The sequence below is a fragment of the Lissotriton helveticus genome, chromosome 11 (assembly GCF_964261635.1).
Source record: "Lissotriton helveticus chromosome 11, aLisHel1.1, whole genome shotgun sequence".
Taxonomy (NCBI): Eukaryota; Metazoa; Chordata; class Amphibia; order Caudata; family Salamandridae; genus Lissotriton; species Lissotriton helveticus.
Window position 1 is genome coordinate 870,587,907 of NC_136072.1, and position 21,442 is coordinate 870,609,348.

Consider the following 21,442-nt stretch of genomic DNA (forward strand, 5'->3'; position numbering starts at 1 on the left):
TGGTCAACCTATGGAGCTTTCAACAAAAGTTGCTGTCATTTTCTCTAAACTTCTGAAACTTGTTCCTGGAGCTCCTCATGTCTCCAAAACACCAATCCAAGGGTCTAGAAGCTCTGAGAGGGCCATTGGGATATTCGAACTACCATTCCCATGATGCACATGGCTAAATCCTTGATGATTCACTGGACACACTCCAGGGTGGGGCCTATTTGATGGCAATTATGCAGGTGTACTCTGTCAACCTGTAGCTTTCAGGTAGTCCACTTCTTAAACCTTGTGAAACCAGGCAAATTCCTTAGGGCTGTAGTACCAGATTGTGCAGCAGGTGCCGTCCTTTAGAGTGTAGTCCTTTTGGGGAAGATTAGAATTCCAGTAGGGCAGTTCCTCTTCTTCTTGTTTCAGGCAATAGATCTCCTGTAGCTCATTAATATCTGTTGCTTTCAGGGAATCCCTACTTAATCCTTTTAAAGCAAGGCAATCTCCTTGGGGCTGTAGTGTCAACGTGCGCAGTAGATGCTACCCTTATGAGTGCAGTCCTCTTGGCCTGCAGCTCAGGGGTACCAGCATGGTGGCACAGCAAACTGACGCATTTCGAGGTTTACTTTTTCTCGTAAATCTGGAAATGCATCAGTGGACATGGGTGTTGCGTGGGAACACCCACAGCAACACCCATGTCCCACCCCTAACAAGCAAAGTGTTGTGTGAACAGGGACAATATTTACAAGCACAGGTTAAGCGACGCAGGGTGACGTTACCTGTGCTTGTAAATATCCCTTTGCAGGCTGCGCCACCGGGGCGTCACGCAATGTGATGCACCGGCGGCGCATGGGTCTTGTACATCTGCCCCGTGACGCGGTAAATACGTGCAGAACCAGGTCACTAAAAAATAAGTGCCAGTGCATCCACAGGCTCAAATTAAGCACTGCCTGAGTTACACTTTCAGAAATCAGTAAAGTGTTTACTAATGTCTTTAAACCGATACGCAGGCTGTTTTCCAAACAAAGGATGAACTGAAGCAAGATAAAAGACTTTGGAGGACATTGTTCTGATATTCATTCAATCCCTTAAAAATAATATTTACAGTACACTGTCTCTTTAATGCCTTTAAGTCTTCGAGGACCCTTGGAATGAATTTGTGAAGCAGCAGGAGTGAAAACTAACAAGACCATTTATCCTCATCCTCCGACGTTTCAAGTTGTTTCTCGGGTCAGGTTGCTTTCTGCTTTATTTCGCGTTGGTACATTTAGCTGGAAACTGCACAACAAGATTAATTGGCGACTAGGAAGGCTTCTATGCTGGTTTCCTCGAAAGAATGCATGTGCCAGGGACTTTTTTCATTCCGAGGATTGAATGCCACCGGCAACCGATCCTTCCATGAGTTGAAATTGTCCCCAAGTAATAACTTTTGTACAGTGAACAATAATGTACATGAAAAAGAAACGTTTGCAGACATTCGTCTCTTTCAACTGCTTCGGTTTTCGATGGCGCAGAGCAGTTCAAATCTGGTAATATCCGTGAGAAAAGCAATAGGCCCGAGATTGCCTGGCGCGCTGCGTGCGATTTTCGCAAGCAAAAGATTAGTTCAACAGGAAAGATGTAATTGTCATTTTAATGCCAATTGTGTTGCGGGGAATATTTTTCATTTTGGTTTGAACTCTTCACTCCTGACAGATAACGACTGTCCTCCAAGGGGCCGAAACCATATGTTGCTGCGATACCGTATCTTGCTACAACACTGGAGGAAGCTGTTGTTTTTTCTTAAAGCCAAGTCTTTGCTGTTTTTGTCTTTTCAAGAGCAAGTTATGGCGAATCGACTATTTATATATTTCATTTTTTACACTCCTGTAGACATCAAATTTTGTTTAAAACAATGTATTTATTAGAAACACTTTCGGCAATTAAATTGTATCGCATGTTTTTCTCAATTGTTTTGCTAGGAAGTGACATTTTAGGCTGCCCTCACATTTCCATCAGCATCACAAATCACTTCTGTTTCCAAAAATTGGGAAGGGATATGGAAAAATGTATAAACAAATGGATTCAGTTCACATCCAGACTATTTGTTATTTTATTGGCAGACAATTAAAGTACACTGTCATATTTTTTTCTCTGATATTGGTATCTTTTATTTATTTTATACATTAATGATCTGAAACCATTTTTTTGCAAAGGTTACCAGTGATGTTTCCGAGTGTGACTACCTACACTTACATGCGGATGACGCTGTGCTTATTGCTCATACCCCTAAAGCACTGTACCTCCTACTATCTGCCTTTGTTGAATTTAAGGCTAATCGGGACCTGCGTACTAATTTCTTGAAGTCTCACATTATGGCGTGTGGCCCATGATGCATTCCACTCCCCTCTTTGAAAGTGGGTGAAAATTGTTGAACTAGTTTCAACAGTTTCCCATATTTGCCACTTCAAGAGGGGGCACCTGGTATTGTACATTGCAGAATGCAGTTTTCAAAGACAATTGGTACTCTAGTCTGTCTCCCTCAAGGGGAGGGGGCAATTAGTACCTATGCTGCAGATTTAGACATCTCCATGTGTTTCCATTGCTACCTACAGAGCCGAAATATGGGGTGTGGCAAACTGCGAAGCTACACAATGTGAAAAAAGTAGATTTTGCAGGCGAATCCTCAGAGTACCAATTTCTACCCCATACATCAATTGGCATAAAGAACTGAATTTACAATATATAATTGACTTTATTATGGTGAGACCCTTAATATTTTGGTTGTCATTCTGGAGCAAGGAGAAGGCATCATTAACTAGAGATATAATACTTGATTGCCTCTCTTGTGACAACGGCCTACGAACTCCGTGGTTTGCATATGTTGAATCAGAAATGGGTAAAACTGGCATGCAGAGGGCGTTTGTTGAGCTAAATTCATGTTCAAATTTTAACAAAAGAATAGTAGCCTCAATTTTTTATGAATCTGCGTTGGAAAGGTGCTTCAGAAGTATGGAAGGGAAATCCCGGATTACTGCATATTTGTCTCTTAGAGTCCCATATTGCCTCCCTGTTTATTTGCGGCAGCATTGTGGGAGATGGGAGCGCTCTCTGTTATTTAGGTTTCAAGACAATACTGTTAAATATCTACTGTTAAATATCTATTGTGCTTCCCGCTTGGGGTATCAGTCAAATCTTGTTGCTATTCTGTGCCTGTGTGATGGAAAAACTGGCCAAATAATGATACATTTATTATTGTTTTGTAAATTCTATGAATTTTACACAAGGCTGTTTTTAATTCTTTTTTTAAAAAAAGAAATATCACAATATCAGGCAGTGTAGAGCTGTGTTTTCATTGGTTATGCAATTATCGGATGTGAAAATGCGATTCCCTCAAAAACATGACAAGAGTATCTGGATTTCATTAAAGAGACGGAGGCTAACATGATGCATATTTCTTTTTAATGCTAACTCCAATCAGCCACTTAGAAGCAATACATCATAAAGTGGAACAGATCTGGAATAGAATCTTTGAGATGTACAATAGCCATGCACATAGGATAGTCTGCCTCTTTTAAATGCGAGGTAATAAGGCAAGTCTTGTTCTGTGTAGGATTTTCCTTAATTTTTATTTTTTTTGTGCATGTGCATTCCAAATGGATAGAAATAATGACGGATGGATGAAAGGGACACAGAGTTAATTCTTTCTCAACATCTTCCTTGCGGAAACAGCAGTACAGATGAATCAGTTATGTTGAGTTATCTGAAATAAGAAAGAGTATAAGTGCTCTGTTGTCATGTAATTGAGAAAGGTGCAATATCAAAGTGAGCAAGTTATATGACATTTTTAACAATCCATTGAAAAAAGGTTGTATGAAACTTCAACAATACATTGAAGAAAGGTTGTATGAAATGTTCAACAATACATTGAATAAAGTTTCTATCAAAAAGTATGCATCTATTGTTCAGTAATTCATGTATCCACCCACGAGAGGGAAAGGGTGGGATAATGTTAGCCTCAGTGTTTTTGATGAAATCCAGATGTTATTGTCATGTTATTAGGAGAATCGCAATTTCATTACAAGACCGTAGGCTACCATTATGCATGTTGGAAGTTTAGTAACACTACATCTGACATATGTTTGATACGTTTACATTAGTGTTTAGGAAAAGTGTTAGAATTTGACCAAACAGCTGCTTTAAGAATGTCATCTAGTTTACCCCCTTTCCAAAGTGATTTGCTAGCCATATACCCCTTATGAGTGTGCCATCTTGCTATGGAAGCTGATGCAAAGGGTTTAAAGGATTTCACAAAAGAGATAAGTAATTGGTTAACAACATTCATATGATGTTCGCTCATTCTTGCATCATACAATCTACCACACGTTTTTTGAATGCAGTAAACTTTGTGTTGAGAATTATATCTGACATAGTCTTAGGTCTCTTAATAATCTTGAAATTGACACCAAATGTGTCATAGACTCTTAGTTACTTCTAGTGCTTCAACGTCTGATACTCTACGGCAGGAGATTAGGCAATGCTAGTTTTATGGAAAGTCTCTTCTTATTTAGGTATCTGTTCTCAGGCCAGGTAGTGAAAGGGTATAGTAGTAACTTAACATCCCACAGGGTTTCATATTTAGGTTTATGTGGTCTCCTTAGTTTGATACTTTTTATAATTCTGCATATTGTGGCATTTTTCCCTATGGTCTTGCCATTTGTGTAGAGCGCAGCCTGCTGAAATAGCTGATCTGTAGTAATTATTGATCTGTAAGTAAGCCCACTCTCATATTGTTTAACTAAAACGTTTGCTACATGTACAATAGGAGCCTCCATGGAATCCAGGTTTCTCTCCAGGCACCAGCGTACCCAAGTTCTCCAGATGCTGTTGCATCTAGTGGGTTCCAGGAGCCCATGACTCTTGGAGGAGTGCAGCAGCTTGTCTCAAAAGTTCAGTGATAACATTAGATTTCCTGACACTTTCCAGGCAAGAAGGTTCAAAGTCCCTGTCTGGACTAGGGGTGTGCCCTTCCGTCTCTTAAAAGGCCTTTTGCGGGTGGAAGTAGAAACGGTATTTCACAGGATAATTCCAAGCTCATCGGAAACCACGCTTGGGAGGGTCAGAAAGGGGTAATTAGTAATAAGGAGCATTGGTCTTGTCTCATGTTCTGAAAGACTCCCTGAGTCATTGCAAATGGGGGAAATGCATATGCTCAAATGTTTTTCCATGGCTGGAGAAAGGCATTGACTGCTTGAGCACCGGGATCTGGAATCCAGCTGAAATATTTGTGCAGTTGGAATGTCAGTCTGATTGCGAAAAGATCTACTTTCAGAGGGCCCCAGACCTGATTTAAAGTTCTGAAGGCTTTCACGTTGAGTTTAAAGTTGCTGTGGTCTAGGAGGAATCTTGAATTCCATTCAGCAGTGACGTTGATTTTTACCGGTAAGTATGCTGCTTTTAGGGCTATCTTATGTTCTAGACAGAACATCCTGTGTTTTTTGCCTAGACTTGATAGGTCTGAGGATTTTGTACCGCATAAGCAATTTAAGTATGTCACAGCTGATAAGTTGTCCATTTTTAGAATAACCAATCTGCCTTGTAGGGATTGTTTGAAGCTCATCAGAGCATAAAGGCCAGTAGTTAACTCTAGGTAGTTTATGTGGTGTGAGCTCTCTATATAGGTCCATAGACCTCCCCTGTTCTGATTCCGTAAGCATGCTCCCCAGCCTTGAAGGCTCACATCTGACTCTAGAATGAATTCTAAGGAGTTTCTGAAAACTGATTTGACATCCCGGGCATCTAGATTCTCTAACCACCAGTTCAGTTCTGATTTGGCTTTGTGGTCTAGGGTTACTTTGTCTCCGTACCATAGCCCACCACAGAGGGCTTTTGGCCTGCACTCTTTGAAGGGCTACATAATGTAAAGGTCCTGGAAAGATAGCTTGGATAGAGGGAGATAGGAGGCCCAGGAGTCTGGCTAGTTCTCTCAAGGACAAGAGATCTTATTTTAATACAAGTTGTATTTCTTTTCGTATTTTCATGATTTTCTTCTGTTCACATGTAGGCTCATTTTTAACTCATGCTGTAAGGGCACGTGGCACTTTACTATTTTAAAACTGCTACTATTCGATATTCCTGTGATATTCTCCTTGAATATGATTTTAATTGCATGCAATATTTTATTTGCCATATTTATGTTACTTTTATGGATGAAAATCTATAATAATAATAATAAGGGAGTTATATAAAGTGCCTGGTTACGCTCAGATGGCGTGTCCCCGCGCTAAGACAGAAAAACTCATGCAGACTAGGCCGCAGAGTCTGCTCGATTACCGTGTATATAGGTATGTTTTGAGCTTCTTCCTGAAGCTGGGTTCAGATGGCTCCAGGCGAAGGTCCAGAGGTAAGGCATTCCAGCTCTTCGCCGCCAGGTAGCGAAAAGATCTACCTCCCATGCGAGCCCTTCTTATCCTAGGGACCTTTAGTATGCCTCCATAGGAGGAGCGAAGAGCGCGCGTGGCCGCGTATCTGGTGATCAGGATCTGGAGCGGTGCTGGTGCCTTCCCAGTAAGGATGCGATGGCAAGTGCACCCCTTATGAGTGTGCCAGGAACCTTTTTAGGTCAAGATCAGCTGATTGCATTGCATATTTAACCCATCTTACTATGGAAGCTGATGCAAAGGGTTTAAAGGATTTCACAAAAGAGATAAGTAATTGGTTAACAACATTCATATGATGTTTGCTCATTCTTGCATCATATTCTTTCATACAATCTACCACACGTTTTTTGAATGCGGTAAGCTTTGTGTTGAGAATTATATCTGACATAGTCTTAGGTCTCTTAATAATCTTGAAATTGACACCAAATGTGTCATAGACTCTGAGTTACTTCTAGTGCTTCAACGTCTGATACTCTACGGCAGGAGATTAGGCAATGCTAGTTTTATGGAAAGTCTCTTCTTATTTAGGTATCTGTTCTCAGGCCAGGTAGTGAAAGGGTATAGTAGTAACTTAACATCCCATAGGGTTTCATATTTAGGTTTATGTGGTCTCCTTAGTTTGATACTTTTTATAATTCTGCATATTGTGGTATTTTTCCCTATGGTCTTGCCATTTGTGTAGAGCGCAGCCTGCTGAAATAGCTGATCTGTAGTAATTATTGATCTGTAAGTAAGCCCACTCTCATATTGTTAAACTAAAACGTTTGCTACATGTACAATAGGAGCCTCCATGGAATCCAGGTTCCTCTCCAGGCACCAGCGTACCCAAGTTCTCCAGATGCTGTTGCATCTAGTGGGTTCCAGGAGCCCATGACTCTTGGAGGAGTGCAGCAGCTTGTCTCAAAAGTTCAGTGATAACATTAGATTTCCTGACACTTTCCAGGCAAGAAGGTTCAAAGTCCCTGTCTGGACTAGGGGTGTGCCCTTCCATCTATGTCTCTTAAAAGGCCTTTGCGGGTGGAAGTAGAAACGGTATTTCGCAGGATAATTACAAGCTCATCGGAAACCACGCTTGGGAGGGTCAGAAAGGGGTAATTAGTAACAAGGAGCATTGGTCTTGTCTCATGTTCTGGAAGACTCCCTGAGTCATTGCAAATGGGGGAAATGCATATGCTCAAATGTTTTTCCATGGCTGGAGAAAGGCATTGACCGCTTGAGCACCGGGATCTGGGATCCAGCTGAAATATTTGTGCAGTTGGAATGTCAGTCTGCTTGCGAAAAGATCTACTTTCAGAGGGCCCCAGACCTGATTTAAATTCTGAAGGCTTTCACGTTGAGTTTCAAGTTGCTGTGGTCTAGGAGGAATCTTGAATTCCATTCAGCAGTGACGTTGATTTTTACCGGTAAGTATGCTGCTTTTAGGGCTATCTTATGTTCTAGACAGAACATCCTGTGTTTTTTGCCTAGACTTGATAGGTCTGAGGATTTTGTACCGCATAAGCAATTTAAGTATGTCACAGCTGATAAGTTGTAAATTTTTAGAATAACCAATCTGCCTTGTAGGGATTGTTTGAAGCTCATCAGAGCATAAAGGCCAGTAGTTAACTCTAGGTAGTTTATGTGGTGTGAGCTCTCTATATAGGTCCATAGACCTCCCCTGTTCTGATTCCGTAAGCATGCTCCCCAGCGTTGAAGGCTCACATCTGACTCTAGAATGAATTCTAAGGAGTTTCTGAAAACTGATTTGACATCCCGGGCATCTAGATTCTCTAACCACCAGTTCAGTTCTGATTTGGCTTTGTGGTCTAGGGTTACTTTGTCTCCGTACCATAGCCCACCACAGAGGGCTTTTGGCCTGCACTCTTTGAAGGGCTACATAATGTAAAGGTCCTGGAAAGATAGCTTGGATAGAGGGAGATAGGAGGCCCAGGAGTCTGGCTAGTTCTCTCAAGGACAAGAGATCTTATTTTAATACAAGTTGTATTTCTTTTCGTATTTTCATGATTTTCTTCTGTTCACATGTAGGCTCATTTTTAACTCATGCTGTAAGGGCACGTGGCACTTTACTATTTTAAAACTGCTACTATTCGATATTCCTGTGATATTCTCCTTGAATATGATTTTAATTGCATGCAATATTTTATTTGCCATATTTATGTTACTTTTATGGATGAAAATCTATAATAATAATAATAATAAGGGAGTTTTATAAAGCGCCTGGTTACGCTCAGATGGCGTGTCCCTGCGCTAAGACAGAAAAACTCATGCAGACTAGGCCGCAGAGTCTGCTCGATTACCGTGTATATAGGTATGTTTTGAGCTTCTTCCTTAAGCTGAGTTCAGATGGCTCCAGGCGAAGGTCCAGAGGTAAGGCATTCCAGCTCTTTGCCGCCAGGTAGCGAAAAGATCTGCCTCCCATGCGAGCCCTTCTTATCCTACGGACCTTTAGTAGGCCTCCATAGGAGGAGCGAAGGGCACGCGTGGGCGCGTATCTGGTGATCAGGTTCTGGAGCGGTGCTGGTGCCTTCCCAGTAAGGATGCTATGGCAAGTGCAAAGGGCCTTAAACTCGACCCTACTCCTTACTGGCAGCCAGTGAAGGGTCTGAAGGGCAGCTTTGGAGGCCGATCTTTTGGGAAATTTTAGAATGAGGCGAGCTGCCGCATTCTGCAACACCTGGAGGCGATTTATTGCCTTACTGGTTGTTCCCAGATACAGCAGATTGCCATAGTCCAGGCGGGATGTGACGAGGGCATGCACCAGCGTCCTACGGGCTGACGTAGGAAGGAGATATAAAACCTTCTGCAGACTTTTTAGGACGCTGAAGCAGACACCCACCACATGGCCTATCTGAGGTCCAAAGGACAGGTCAGCATCAAGACAGACTCCAAGGTTCCTAGCTTCTTGACAGGGTGTTGGAACCTCACCTAAGCTTGGAGGCCACCACGCCGACGACCAGACAGATGGGTTCTCCCCCACCACGAGCTCCTCGGTCTTACTGCCATTTAATTTGAGGCAGTTGGTGGACATCCAGGCTGCAAGGTCTTGCATGCAGGCTCTGAAATTGTCCACCGCAAGACCGGGCACACGTGAAAGGGAGATAACCAGCTGCGTGTCGTCGGCGTAGGACACTATGTGCAGACCATGGCCTTCAGCAATAGGAGCCATTGGCGAGACATATAGATTAAATAGGGTGGGACTCAGGGACGAGCCCTGAGGCACGCCCTGGCCCAAGCCGATTTCCCTAGAATAGCATTTGCCCTGCCGGACCTGAAAGCCTCTCCCCGTCAGGAAGGACTGGATCCATTTGAGTGCAGCTCCAGATATCCCTCCACTATTCAGACACTGTAGCAAGGTGGTATGAGCTACAGTGTCGAAAGCTGCTCTCAGGTCCAATAGGATGAGGGCCATAGTCTGACCCTCATCTACCCCCTGACGCAAGGTCTCCACAGCCATCAGAAGCGCAGATTCAGTTGAGTGGCGGGGACGGAAACCAAACTGGGTGTCGTGTTGGAGAGCAGCCTCTTCCACGAAATCCATCAGTTGCATGTTTACCGTTTTTTCCGCCATTTTGGCCAGGTAGGGCAGAAGGGAGATAGGTCGGAGGTTCTCTAGCTTTTCGAATCTGATGTTAGGTTTCTTCCTAAGAGGTAGAACCACTGCCTGTTTCCAGTCTCTGGGCACGGACTTGGTTCTAAATGACACGTCCAGTAGGTGTCTGATATATGGTTCCATCACCAGTAAGCTATCAACTAGACGTTTCGGCGTGGTGGGGTCCCGTGGGGAGCCTGATTTGATGGATCTACAGATTTTCAGGAGGTCCTCTGGGGACGGGGTGACAAAGTTGGTCAATATATGTCTGTCCCCCCATTCCCTCGGGCTTTCCGTAAATTCCGTCCCTGCAATGGGGTGACTAGGAAATGGCGCGTAAATTTTAGCTATTTTTTCGGCGAAAAAGTCCGCGATCCTATCACAGGATTCCACCGAGCAGTCGTCTGGAGCAATGGCTGGTTTCCCACTTGAGAGAGTTTTGTAGAGCGAAAAAAGCTCCTTCGTGGAATTATCAGCTTCACTAATTCTGATAGTATAGTATGCTGCCTTGGACTTCCTGATTAGTCCATGATAGACTCGCCTCTCACTTAGGTAGGCCTCCCTGGTTTCCTTAGAGAGAGCCCCTCGCCACTGCCTTTCGACTCGCTTCAATGCTGCTTTCGCAACTCGTAGTTCATCGCTGTACCACGGGGCAGTTTTTTGAGTGCGGCCACCCGATTTGGCGCGGGAGAGTGGGGCCGTGCAATCGAGCGCTTCGTTGATACGTTTACATAGGTTGGTGTTAGCCGTGTCCACATCATCTCCCCCAGGGCCCCCTCCTCTGGCAAGTGCCGCACAGAATTTAGCCTGGGAAAAGGTAGCCCATCTCCGCCTGGGGTGGTACAATGTTGCTGGCTCCGGAGATCTTGCCCCCGGAATGCGTATGGAGAATGGTACCAGGTGGTGGTCCGACCAGGGGATAGGAATGGGAATCATGGCTTCTACTTCCCCCCAATTGGCGAATATGGGGTCTAGCAAATGTCCCAACTGGTGAGTGGGACCCCTTACTATCTGAATCAGCTGGAGGGCTCCTAGCGCCTGGCAGAAGTCCCTGCTAGCGTTGTCCATGGGGTTGTTCAGATGTAAATTAAGATCCCCCAGTACCAGGAATTTATCTTTGCGCAGCGCAGCCTCCATTATGCCTTCTACCAGACTCTCCCCAAACCTGGCCATGTGGCCTGGGGGTCTGTAGATTAGACTGCCCTTCAGCGTGCAGCCTTCTTTTACTTTGATGGTAAAGCTCCCTGCCTCACTGTCCAGGATGGGAGAGTGGTCTAGTTGGCATCGTAGACTTTTCCTGGCTACAATAGCGATGACTCCTCCAATACCAGTGGGTCTATCTTGCCTAAGCATTATGTAGCCCTCTGGTAGTGCCTCTAAGATATCAGGGGTAGGACCTTCATCTAGCCATGTCTCAGTGAGAAATACAAGGTCCCACTGTTTCTCAGTGAGTAGGTCATATAGATCTAGTTTGTGTTTCCGCAAAGAACGCACGTTAAGCAGGCCACAGTCCAGGATGTGGTCTCTAGGGGCCACATCCCTACCAGGATCATAGGAGAAGTGGCAGTATTCGCAGTCCATGTTATCCTGCACTCGCAGGTTATGCAGACATGGGCTAGCAATGGTACTGCGGAAAGCCATCAGCTCCTGTCTACTCCACCGTATATGTCCCTCCCGCGGGACATAGGGTATGGCCCTGGACCGCGTACGATCGCCGACGGGTGCAGACGGGTTTGCCTTAGGCGCGCCTTCGGTGCGCTGATGGCGCGCCCGCTGCGCTCGTCCGTTGCGCGTCCGGGAAGTGCTTATTTATGTAGGGAGATGGGAGGCATGGCCTCAAACAGTGGGCGTGGCCCGGTGTTTGAGCGCGCGATGGCGGCGCTATTGTCCCCTCCCTGTAGCAGCGCTAAGGTCCGCTGCGCCAAGGATTTAGCAGCAACTTCCAGGGGAGAAGTGCTCTGGGTGAGTAGGGCGTGAGTTAAAACACACAAAAATACAATTCAATATTTTTAAAAGCAACGTGCAGTCTCTCCCGGCTTCCGCCTCAGGAGTAGGTCAATATCTTTTGGCGCGCTAGTGATTCAGCGCGATTTAAAGGGTGGAGGTCAAGTGGGCGTGGCCTCAAAAAGTGGGCGTGACCCGGTGTTTGAGCTCGCGATGGTGGCACTGTTGTCCCCTCCCTGTAACAGCGCTAAGGTCCGCTGCGCCAAGGATTTAGCAGCAACTTCCAGGGGAGAAGTGCTCTGGGTGAATAGGGCGTGAGTTAAAACACACAAAAATACAATTCAATATTTTTAAAAGCAACGAGCAGTCTCTCCCGGCTTCCGCCTCAGGAGTAGGTCAATATCTTTTGGGCGCTAGTGATTCAGCGCGATTTAAAGGGTGGAGGTCAAGTGGGCGTGGCCTCAAAAAGTGGGCATGGCCCGGTGTTTGAGCGCGCGATGGCGGCGCTGTTGTCCCCTCCCTGTAGCAGCGCTAAGGTCCGCTGCGCCAAGGATTTAGCAGCAACATCCAGGGGAGAAGTGCCCTGGGTGAGTAGGGCGTGAGTTAAAACACACAAAAATACAATTCAATATTTTTAAAAGCAACGAGCAGTCTCCTCCGGCTTCCGCCTCAGGAGTAGGTCAATATCTTTTGGCGCGCTAGTGATTCAGGGCGATTTAAAGGGTGGAGGTCAAGTGGGCGTGGCCTCAAAAAGTGGGCATGGCCCGGTGTTTGAGCGCGCGTTGGCAGCGCTGTTGTCCCCTCCCTGTAGCAGCGCTAAGGTCCGCTGCACCAAGGATTTAGCAGCAACTTCCAGGGGAGAAGTGCTCTGGGTGAGTAGGGCGTGAGTTAAAACACACAAAAATACAATTCAATATTTTTAAAAGCAACGAGCTTATAAAGTGTTTGTAACTGGACTGAAATATATTTCATTTTTTACAAGATTATTTTCATCAGTTTTGAGGTATGGTACAATTTATACACAGCAATCAAATCTAACAGTCATTTGTCTCAATAAGTTAATGATGCTATGAGTTTTAGTGAAAATAGTGCCACCACCATATCCATATCTTACTGTGTTTGCGTGTACAGTTCTGGCTCAGTATACATGTCCTTCCAAAATGGAATATCTATCCATTCCTCTCAAACATGCCTGTAATGAGGAGACTTCTTTGGATCTCCATTGCTTTAAAACATCTGTTTTAGAAAGTTTAGCTTACCTATTATAATGTCTGGCTAATGACAAACCAGTCCCCCAGCTATGAAAAGGATTTCCCACTTCTGAATAGCGCCTGTTGCAGTCAGGTGCAAAGCTTGTTGGAGTGCATTTGTCAAAGGCATGCATAGGTGATTGCCCAAAAGAAAGTAAGGGCACTTGCATGTATTCAAAAAGGGAAGCTATTCCAGTTAGTTAGGTCTCTACAATGCCAATGCAGGGTACAGGTTAAGTTCCGTTTGGCTTTCCATTTAGATATATGTTTTCAATAACCATTTCAATACATCTATAACTCCACTGATTTCTTCTTATTGACCCCTAATGCCTAGGCCTCTCCAAAAACATTTGAGCATCTTTATTAGTCTCTGACTGGTCTACTTTGGGTAGCATTGAAAAAAGGATGTTGGCTGCATATAATGATACTTCATCTTTAATGCCTTTCTCCCATTAAAAACTCTGAAATAAGTAATCAATTCTGATCCAGGTTGCAAGAGGACCTATAGTCAGTATAAATAGAAGGGGTGACAAATGGCACCACTGCCTGGCACCTCTACCAGCTCTTGATAGAGTGTGATTGTTTACCATAGACTCTGATGCCTGCACTTGCGTCATTGTAAAGTATTTTAATATTGCCTAGAAAACAGGGGCAAAAGTTTATCTGGGTAAGTATTTGGTGTAGGAATACCCAGCGAGAGTCAAAAGTCATTTCAAATTGTACCAGCCTTGCCAAACAATGCCCTGAAAAGTCACTGATTGAGTGTGAGATAGCCCTTAAATGTCTGCCTTGTGTCTTTTCTTATTTACATCAGTATGCATGTGTTAGGGTTTGTGCACAGCAAAGAGCATGTACCCTCTCATTGCACTAGTGGTTTCTGTAATAGCTCTCATTAAACATACTATTGAAAGCCTTTCTTGTTATCGCAGCCCCTCCTTAAGACTTCTGTGTATGTTGCTCAATGTATTTACAAATTTGGACATTGCTGACTTGTTTGCACATTGAACCTTGCTTTTACCAAGGCTTATTTAGAGCACTCCTCCCTAGGCCATGTGTTACTTCAACTCATTAGCATAATACCTGAAGCTCTGCACACCTGCTTGTGAGAACCACACCCAGTTCTTCGAACCACACCCAGCTCTTCGAACCACACCCAGCCCTGTCTATAAAAGGCAGCCCCTGAGCCTCATACAGTGCTTGTGCTCGTCTACCTCCCACTTACCTGAGAACAGATCCTTTGGCGCTGGCACTCCTGCTCTCTCTAGACCTTCATTGGCTTCAACGGGCAAGGCTGCTGGCTCTTCCTTCTTCCGGTTTCCGGCTCCTTCTTGCCTCAGCCCCTCTTCTGTCCACTGCAATCGACCTGCAAAAGAGAAAGAGGACAAGGTTAGACTGATCAGTATCCCTTTTCAGCAACAAGTAAGTGCCAAAACTTTTTATTACCTGAAAGAACTTTGTCGGCGATTTCTGGATGCATGTAAAGATAATTTGGAACAAGATATCTCCCACGAACTTTGTGGTTCAAACCCCTTTGTTACAAGACTACTTTGTGGAACTTTGTGAAATAAACATTGTTTTACATGGAACTTTTTTAAGAATCGAACAGAAGAAACCATTGACAGCAAGGCAAACAGCAAATCAAGGATTTGCACAAATTACCTGCTGTATTTTGATGTAAAAGTACAGTATTTGTTTTATAAGAAGTCTGGAAATGTGTGAAAAGTGAGTTTGCTATTAAGAATTTAGGCTTTAGTTATATTAAGGTGAATGTTAGATGTTGGTAATTCTGATAATGATATTCGTTTGATTTTACAGAAGTTTTACAGTAATAGAAAGCACATCCCAGAACAGTAACACATTCCAAACCTGGAAGCTAAAGACCAGGATCCAAGAGTTACTTTTAGAAGAGAATTTCTAAATAGATTAAGGGTTAGTCAAGAACACTTTTAGGGATAGGTTGCACTTATCTGTTCTTTGTTTATGTTTCATTAGGCACCAGTTTCTACAGAAGTCAGAGAGGCCGCAGATTTTAGCAGCACTTCTACAGTGAAAACGCAAGAACGGTGTTGTCTCTCTTTTTTATTTTATCCACTTCCCCCCTTCCCTTGAGCTTCTGGTTCTTAGTGCACTGTTCAAAACTAGTGTGCTGGAACAAGCAGTTTCAGGGTGGGGACGGACTGTCTTCAACCTCCATCAGAAATGAGCAGAAAAGCAGGTGAGCTGGGCTTTGACAGCATGACTCCAAGAAGGCCAACCCAATATAAAATTATAAAAATCCACTGGCAGTCAGTCTTTGCAATTTTGGATTCTATGTCATGTTACTTTGGTATTTGTCTTTCATAAACATTTAGAGGTAATCCAACGTCCGTCTTTGACTTACCACCCTCTACCTACATACCTGTCGAGTGTATTTTATGCTGCGTGGGAGCAAAAGGGAAAACTCTCAATTGTGTGACAGCTTTGCACTCGAGGACCAGCAGTGATCAGCTCACCCACTGGCCGCGCACTCTCTCTCTTTCTCTCTCTCTCTCACACATACACACATGAGCACACACACATACTCCCTCTCTCCTTCTCTCTCGCTTTCAGTCAATAATTTCCGCATGATCTTCTACAGCACTAAAGGCACATGTATGCCTGCATTTCGGGAGCCTTTGTCCTGAGGGGAGATCATGTTAAAGTCAGACAATATTCAAAAGGGTTCCATGAGCTGTAGTTGGCATTTTAGCTTCAATCATCTTTACAGAACCCCAGGGCACAAGTCCTATAAAAAGAAAGTGGGGGACTGACCAAGTTAGACACTATGCAAGTGACATCATGACGGCTGCCATCACAGCACATGAAATCAAGACATAGTACTATAAAAGAATTAAAATAGTGCTATTTAAATAGTTTGTATAAATACTGGGGAAGACCATCCCATCTGAGAGTCTTAAGGTGTCTGCACTTATATACAGGGACAGATCAAAGGCAAAAGCATGTGTCTTCTAAGTACCATTGAAGAGCTAGTAAGCTGTGTGCCTTTGTTACCCTCTGCAAAAGACACATGCCCCTGCGGCATTTGCATTTAAGTGTGAGGTTCCAGGCCGCCTCCAGTTAAGATATTATATAAAAAGAAGGCCTGATGGCCCATTAACTTCGGCACAGCTGGAGGTGAAAACAAACATTTGCAATGCAATCGATCTCGCCTTTGGGACCTTATATGTATTTAGCTAGGCAACACATTTGCCTGTGTGCTGAAACATCTACTGTTCTTTAACATGGGGGAAAGTAAGCTCCAAACTGCGTGACATGCCAGGTATGGGAACAGAGAAATATTGCCTTTCAGTGGGAAATGTTATAGTCCAAAGCTCCGTTTTTAATATAAAATCAGGGCCTTCAGTGGTCATATCACTGAAAATACAAGATCCGGAAAAAAAATATTCCCCATATACATACCAACATTTTACTTTCATTCAGAAGAGCGTTTTTCAGTGGCTGAAAGAGCATCTGAGTCAAGGACTACTGTGACTTATTTTCCAGTTTGTTCAACGTGTGACAACACAGCACCCTAACCCTCCCTCTTGGAATCAGTGCTTATTACACTCATGGCATGGAGGTCACATCCATCAGTGGAGTGGTTTAGTGAACGTAATACTATAACAGCAACAAAATGTTCCTGAAGTTTATAATTCTACTCAGTTGTATGTTTTTTCCTTAATAACTGTCTCAGCCATGAGCTTTACTGGCAAAAATGTTTATGAAAATTTTGATAGACCCTTAAAGGATCTCACATCAACCTTTTAACCTCTTCTTTTAACTTTCCTGGGCATTAAACCTCTCTCCCTTACCTTATGCCAAAACAGGTTTCAGTTAGCATGCAAATTATTAAATGTAAAAAAAAAATCCCCAACACAATCAGAGCCATTCTTAAAAGACGGCCATGCTCCTTCCTACTTACTCCCATGAACAAGAGGTCGTCCTTGGGAAAAAAGAGCACCTTTACAGCCCAACAACTGATGCACAGGTCTCTGAAATGCCACACAGAACAATTCATAAAGTATGGCAAATCTGTAGTAACTGCATTAACAAAGTAAATATGATCAAACTAACAACAGCAAAGCACTTACACATAATAATGCCGTATCATTCAAAAGATGTCCACAAACTGACGGATGAAACGGTTTATCACCAGATTACGAAGAGGCTCTGCCCATCCCATAAAATGATGCTCATGTTCTTACTAGTCATTTACAAAGGCCTGAGTGCTGCACCATAGCCCTGTGTAGCTGATGCAAAATTACCCTCAATTTGTCAATGATGCAGTACAGTGACTGAAAAGTGAAAAACGTTAGTTGGCCATCGCCCAATGGATATGAAGTTGTGTGGCTACAGATACGGTTGATGACTGGCTCCAAGGTCAGCAACTTTATCCGTACATTACTGAAACAGCTCTGTCACCACCACCACACAGTTAAAGAACATTAACTGTGTTTCAGTAAAAACGAATACCTTCATAACGGATAAGGAGCAACAGAAAAACAGTGATGATCACACTATGGATTGCCGGAAGACCACTATAATTCACAATTCATATATTTAGAAAGCAGGGCATTGCTTCCAGTTATTGGCCTATTTCTGAGCCAGAATATTGGCCACTGCAGCCTCATTATTCTATTTCATGTTCTAGTAGTAATCATAAATTAACTTACTTTAGAAGACTGCGACAGAAAATGGTTAACTAACTTACAAAATATAAATGTTCTAGTTTTATAGATAATACAAATAAAACAAAGTGATGCAGATCGGTTGTCAAAATAACTACAGCGGGGAATGGTGCCTAATCAAGATCAGAAGGCTCAGTGTACCAATTAACCAGACCTAAAGGCTATATAATCTGATAAGTCGAGTTTGCCGCTCCCTCGCTGATATAGTAATGTGGTAAACTGGTCCGCCTTTCGGCGCTATATCCGTGAGCAACTTTAAGGATGTTGAAAACGACCCACACTGAACTGCTGAGGCATGGTGCAGTATGGCCCATCTGCCCACTTCCCTGAAGGGAGAAGAAATAAAGGTTCAGTTTTCCGACTAACACTGTTTACTTCCCGACCACGTACCGTGTACACAACCCTCCACCTGATTGCTTTCCTCCAAAGCCTGACCACCCTTTCACATTCAAACAAACAGAAGTCACACTGAACGCCCATGCTATAAGCTGCTCCTAAAGGGGTTGCAGGAGGAGCCCCCTGGAGTAAGCAGCATACACTGGGAAAATGGGCCTTAAACCGCACAGGAATAGAAATAAAACAAGATTAACTATATAAAGAAGACTGCACTCCAGCGTGGTCAATAAACATATCCCCCCCGCCACAACCCCCTCAAGAAACTGATGGGAACTGATGGGAATGCCATTGCCTACCCGGCCGAGTGATCAGGTCCCCGGGGGAACAAAGATAAATGGTGGCAGAGGCCCGAGTCTGCCCAGCCCATCCATTTCCTCAGTCCAGTGGGCACAAGCGGAGATTCGATCCGATAAGCGTTGAAGTATAACAAAAAAAATCGCACTTGGCTCAAAGTAAAACAAGGCACATTAAAAAAAAGAGATCCCTGATAATCAAAAGACCCCAAAAAACTGCACTAATAAAAGTGAAGGGGCCAATAGCCATAGGCGTGCCCAACATGGAAAAAGGAGGGACTTAAAACACGCTTAGCCAATAGCAAGTAGTACATTTTGAAAGACACACTCAATACCAAATAGGAAAAAGGAGGCGGGGACTCACCTCGTAAAGCATATACCGCATTTCTCAACGAGACAGTGCATGCGCTGCCTAGGCGAGACCTAAAAGAAACCCTTACTGCTGGAAATGGAAAGCAAACAACTTGTCCCGGTGTCTTTTACGCTGGGACAAGTTCAACATATTTCTGTGGGGCCCAACTTCTTGCCAGGGGGGAACAGCGTCCACCCTGTGAAAATAGTGGGTTGACGCCATGTACCTGCGTTTACCCCCGACTCATACCCAGCTGCAGCCCCTTGAAAACTGACTTCCGCTCACACTAAATTAGCCTGCCTACTGTCTCCTATCCCCTCAGCTTTTGACTTTCCTGTACACTAAAAGAAGAATGTACATTGTTCCTGACTTGTGCTCTTCCACCTGCACCCCAGTCATGTGTGTGCCATGCTGCATGGCTACCAAAGGGGAAATCCCTCCAATTAGAGTCAGTTTCAAGCTTATTGGCAGCTCTCATACTTTCACATGGTAACACAGTTCATTTAAATTATTTTCCCCTGATCTCCTGTACAACAGTGTCTCAGATGCCACATTTTATTTACTGTTTGTTTTAGATGCAGTTGACTTAATCCTTTCAGAATGAGTCAAAATAATTATTTTTCTTTCATCAGTAATTTTCTTGATGCCCATGATGTGCCTTTGTGTAACTCGTTAACATTTTCCCCCAGCCCAGTTCACTTAAATGCATAAACATAATCATATATCCCTCCCAGAGTAAAGGGTTACAGCAGTACCAATAGCAATCCCTGACCTTACAGTCACTCATTGGCTGAGCGCCTATCAGGTCTTGTGAGAACATGCCCCCGCTCCTGCTCTTACACCTATGCACTTATCTAACCTCTTTTAAAAAATGTAGAGGGCCTAATTTATTAGACTCCTTGCGCATCCTGAACGTCACTTTTTGTGACGTTCTGTGGCGCAGAAGCCTGCGTGATATTTATCAGGCAGCACTAAGGCACTTTTTTTTATTCTGCCTGATAAATATCAGTCCTATTAACGCAGTGTTCTGCATTAAAGGGGAGTGCAATGTGTGTTGCTGGGGACGTTCCCAGCAACATCCATGGCCTTTTGACACTGTCCCAGATTTAGGAAAAATCAGAAATCTGAGGCAGCGGCAAAAGCTTACACCACCCCAAGGGAGGCACAACGGGGAGAAATATCTTTATTTTTCCTTGGTTTTCCTTTTTCTACATGTGTTGCATTCTGAAGCACACATTGAAAGAGTAAAAAGCTTCTTGTGAATATTTTTGTACAGAAACATTTCCCTTCCTGTACAAAAATAATCATTCCTGCAACGCAGGCACCCATGCACCATGGTGCAAAGGTGCATGCACTGGTGCACGGCAGCCCATTGTGCGCCGGAGAAAAGGACAGAAATGTGCCGTACCTTATAGACACGGCACATTCCTGCCCTTTTCTTTTGCCGTAAGGAAGCGCAGCAGGAAGGCCTGCTGTGCTGCCCTACAGCAAAACCTCAAAAATGAGGACCTAGAGTGTCCAACTTCAAAGGGTGGAGATGCAGGAGAGATTACAGACAAAGGGAAGAGTGATGCGTTCCCTCCAAAATCCAAATCCAAAATAAAAAACATCAAGATAAGGCATAGGGAGAAGTCTTCAGAACAGGAAAAAGAAAGTTGAAAATGCATTACAGTACCTACAATTTCAATAGCACTTCTTTAGTTTAAACTCCATAAAAATGCAATTCATGCAAAACCTTTCCCCCGAACTGTCTGGTAAAAAGCTAATGTGAAATAACTTCTCAATGTATTTCTTCACTGGTCACATAAAAGGAATTCTGCTCGCATTTAGGTCAATTGCTTTGTTGCTACTCGTCATACAGATTTTTTCTCCGAACAGATACCTTGTTTCTTCAAGGCACCATAATAATGTAAACTCAGGAATTTATGCATATTGTTTGCAATGCAAAATATCCCAGATTCGGCCAAATTACGCTGCTGTAATAAAAGTTATGCACAGGCCTACTGGTTTTGGAGTTTCTGCTTCATCATTTTATATTGTGTTCACCATTTGTGAAAATTGTATAAAAATATTTGTGGGCCATATTTATCATATTTTGACGCAAGGCAGCAAGACACCTAAAAGGGAGAGGGCAGAAATGCCCCATAATTATCAAGATATGGGGGTGAAGCTTGCCTGGCTCCAAGATGGCCGCAACCAAGTGAGGCTCCGGCGGCTCAGTCACCGTAAGAATTCTGAAACCTATTGCGCAACAACGGGCACCCAACTGGTGCCTTGTAGACCTGACCAGTCTACTGGTGCAAAGGGTGAAGAAGCGGCTTACAGATGGTCGGAATATCCGAGAAATGACAGACAAAATGATTTAGGCCTCGTCAATGTGGTGATGAGGCCTTGGTAGGAGAAACTACCCGACAGAAGCAGACTAAAGAATGGGACCCTGGTGCAGAGTTTGCGGAGACTAGTGGGAAGGGATGCCCAGAGAAACCTGGTGCAGTGGTCCCTTGAAGTTTGCAATGG